Source organism: Anser brachyrhynchus (genome assembly GCF_964034855.1).
Source record: "Anser brachyrhynchus genome assembly, contig: SCAFFOLD_45, whole genome shotgun sequence".
NCBI classification, from domain to species: Eukaryota; Metazoa; Chordata; class Aves; order Anseriformes; family Anatidae; genus Anser; species Anser brachyrhynchus.
In genome coordinates, this window is record NW_027664004.1 from 1,206,640 (window position 1) to 1,210,984 (window position 4,345).

The following is a 4,345-nucleotide window of genomic DNA, read 5'->3' on the forward strand; positions in this document are numbered from 1 at the left end:
CACTGCAGTGAATCCCCGGTGGTGCCAGTGCACTCTCTGGAGTCACCGCGGTGCATCCTCAGTGGTGCCAGTGCACTCTCTGGACTCACTGAACTGCATCCCCAGCGGTGCCAGTGCACTCTCTGGACTCACTGCACTGCATCCCCAGTGGTGCCATTGCACTCTCAGGACTCACTGCACTGCATCCCCAGTGGTGCCAGTGCACTCTCTGGACTCACTGCACTGCATCAACAGTGGAGCCAGTGCACTCTCTGGACTCACTGCACTGCATCACCAGTGGAGCCAGTGCACTCTCTGGACTCACTGCACTGCATCCCCAGTGGTGCCAGTGCACTCTCTGGACTCAGTACACTGCATCCCCAATGGTGCCAGTGCACTCTCTGGACTCACTGCACTGCATCCCCAGTGGTGCCAGTGGCTCTCTGGACTCACTGCAATGCATCACCAGTGGTGACAGTGCACTCTCTGGACTCACTGCACTGCATCCCCAGTGGTGCCAGTGCGCTCTCTGGAGTCACTGCACTGCATCAACAGTGGTGCCAGTGCACTCTCTGGACTCACTGCACTGCATCCCCAGTGGTGCCAGTGTAGTCTCTGGACTCACTGCAGTGCATCCCCAGTGGTGCCAGTGCTATCTCTGCACTCACTGCAGTGCAGCTCAGTGGTGCCAGAGCACTCTCTGGACTCACTGCAGTGCATCCCCAGTGGAGCCAGTGCACTCTCTGGACTCACTGCACTGCATCCGCAGTGGAGCCAGTGCACTCTCTAGACTCACTGCAGTGTATCTCCATTGGAGCCGGTCCACTCTCTGGACTCACTAAACTGCATCCCCAGTGGTGCCAGAGAACTCTCTGGTCTCACTGCAGTGCATCCCCAGTGGTGCCAGTGCACTGTCTGGACTCACTGCAGTTTATCCCCAGTGGTGCTAGGGCACTCTCTGGACTCACTGCACTGCATCCCCATTGGTGCCAGTGCACTCTCTGGACTAACTGCACTAAAACCCCAGTGGTGCCAGTGAACTCTCTGGACTCACTGCGCTGCATAAGCAGTGGTGACAGTGCACTCTCTAGACTCACTGCATTGCATCCCCAGTGGTGCCAGTGCACTCTCAGGACTCACTGCAGTGTATCCCCTGAGGTGCCAGTGCACTCTGTGGACTCACTGCACTGCATCCCAGTGGTGCCAGTGCACTCTCTGGACTCACTGCAGTGCATCCCCAGTGGTGCCAGTGCGCTCTCTGGACTCACTGCAGTGCAGCACCAGTGGTGCCAGTGCACTCTCTGGACTCACTGCAGTGCAGGCCCTTAGGTGCCAGTGCACTCTCTGTACTCACTGCAGTGCATTCCCAGTGGTGCCAGTGCACTCTCTGGACTCCTTGCACTGAATCCCCGGTGGTGCCAGTGCACTCTCTGGACTCACTGCACTACATCACCAGTGGTGCCAGTTCACTCTCTGGACTCACTGAACTGCATCCCCAGTGGTGCCAGTGCACTGTCTGGACTCACTGCAGTGCATCCCCAGTTGTGCAAGGGCACTCTCTGGACTCACTGCACTGCATCCCCAGTGGTGCCAGTGCACTCTCTGGACTCACTGCAGTGTATCCCCATTGGAGCCGGTGCACTCTCTGGACTCACTAAACTGCATCCCCAGTGGTGCCAGAGAACTCTCTGGACTCACCGGGTTGCATCCCCAGTGGTGCCAGTGCACTCTCTGGACTCACTGCACTGCATCCCCTGTGGTGCCAGTACACTCTCTGGACTCACTGCACAGCATCCCCTTAGGTGCCAGTGCACTCTCTGGACTCACTGCACTGCATCCCCAGTGCTGACAGTGCACTCTCTGGACTCACTGCACTGCATCCCCAGTGGTGCCAGTGCACTCTCTGGACTCACTGAACTGCATCACCATTGGTGCCACTGCACTCTCCGGACTCACTGCAGTGCATCCGCAGTGGTGCCAGTGCACTCTTTCGAGTCACTGCACTGCATCCCCATTAGTGCCAGTGCATTCTCTGGACTCACTGCAGTGCATCCCCAGTGGTGCCAGTGTACTCTCTGGACTCACAGCACTGCATCACCAGTGGTGCCAGTGCACTCTCTGGACTCACTGCACTGCATCCCCAGTGGTGCCAGTGCACTTTCTGGAGTCACTGCAGTGCATCCCCTGTTGTGCTAGTGCACTCTCTGCACTCACTGCACTGCATCCCCAGTGGAGCCAGTGCACTCTCTGGACTCACTGCAGTGCATCCCCAGTGGTGCCAGTGCACTCTCTGGACTCACTGCAGTGCATCACCAGTGGTGCCAGTGCACTCTCTGGAGTCACTGCGCTGCGTCCCCAGTGGTGACAGTTCACTCTCTGGACTCACTGTGCTGCATCCCTAGTGGTGCCAGTGCACTCTCTGGACTCACTACAATGTATCCCCTGTGGTGCCAGTGCACTCTGTGGACTCACTGCACTGCATCCCATTGGTGCCAGTGCACTCTCTGGACTCACTGCATTGCATCCCCAGTGGTGCCAGTGCACTCTCTGGACTCACTCCAGTGCATCCCCAGTGGTGCCAGTGCACTCTCTGGACTCACTGCAGTGCAGCCCCTGAGGTGCCAGTGCACTCTCTGTACTCAATGCAGTGCATTCCCATTGGTGTCAGTGCACTCTCTGGACTCACTGCACTGCATCCCCAGTGCTGACAGTGCACTCTCTGGACTCACTGCAGTGCATCCCCAGTGGTGCCAGTGCACTCTCTGGACTCACTGCAATGCATCCCCAGTGGTGCCAGTGCAATCTCTGGACTCACTGCACTGCATCCCCAGTGGTGCCAGTGAACTCTCTGGACTCACTGCAGTGCATCACCAGTGGTGCCAGTGCACTTTGTGGACTCACTGCACTGCATCCCCAGTGGTGCCAGTGCAATCACTGGACTCACTGCATTGCATCCCCCGTGGTGCCAGTGCACTCTCTGGACTCACTGCACTGCATCCCCAGTGGTGCCAGTGCACTCTCTGGACTCACTGCAGTGCATCCCTTGTGGTGCCATTGCACTCTCAGGACTCACTGCACTGCATCCCCAGTGGTGCCAGTGCACTCTCTGGACTCACTGCACTGCATCCCCATTGGAGCCAGTGCACTCTCTGGACTCACCGGGGTGCATCCCCAGTGGTGCCAGTGCACTCTCTGGACTCACTGCACTGCATCCCCAGTGGTGCCAGTGCACTCTCTGGACTCACTGCACTGCATCCCCAGTGCTGACAGTGCACTCTCTGGACTCAGTGCACTGCATCCCCAGTGGTGCCAGTGCACTCTCTGGACTCACTGCACTGCATCCCCAGTGGTGCCAGTGCACTCTCCGGACTCACTGCACTGCATCCCCAGTGGTGCCAGTGCACTCTCTGAGCTCACTGCACTGCATGCCCAGTGGTGCCAGTGCACTCTCTGGACTCACTGCACTTCATCCCCAGTGGTTCCAGTGCACTCTCTGGATCACTGCACTGCATCACCATTGGTGCCAGGGCACTCTGCGGACTCAGTGCAGTGCATCCCCAGTGGTGCCAGTGCACTCTTTCGAGTCACTGCACTGCATCCCCAGTGGTGCCAGTGCATTCTCTGGACTCACTGCAGTGCATCCCCAGTGGTGCCAGTGCACTCTCTGGACTCAGTGCAGTGCATCCCCAGTGGTGCCAGTGCACTCTCTGGACTCACTGCAGTGCTTCCCCACTGGTGCCAGTGCACTCTCTGGACTCACTGCACTGCATCGCCAGTGGTGCCAGTGTACTCTCTGGACTCAGTGCACTGCATCCCCAGTGGTGCCAGTGCACTCTCTGGCCTCACTGCAGTGCATCCCCAGTGGTGCCAGTGCACTCTCTGGCCTCACTGCAGTGCATCCCCAGTGGTGCCAGTGCACTCTCTGGACTCACTGCAGTGCATCCCCTGTGCTGGGAGTGCACTCTGTGGACTCAGTGCACTGCATCCCCAGTGGTGCCAGTGCACTCTCTGGACTCACCGCACTGCATCCCCAGTGGTGCCAGTGGCTCTCTGGACTCACTGCACTGCATCCCCAGTGGTGCCAGTGCACTCTCTGGACTCACTGCAGTGCATACCCAGTGGTGCCAGTGCACTCTCTGGACTCACTGCACTGCATCAACAGTGGTGCCAGTGCACTCTCTGGACTCACTGCACTGCATCCCCAGTGGTACCAGTGTAGTCTCTGGACTCACTGCAGTGCATCCCCAGTGGTGCCAGTGCAATCTCTGGACTCACTGCAGTGCAGCTCAGTGGTGCCAGAGCACTCTCTGGACTCACTGTGCTGCATCCCCAGTGGTGCCAGTGCACTCTCTGGACTCACTGCACT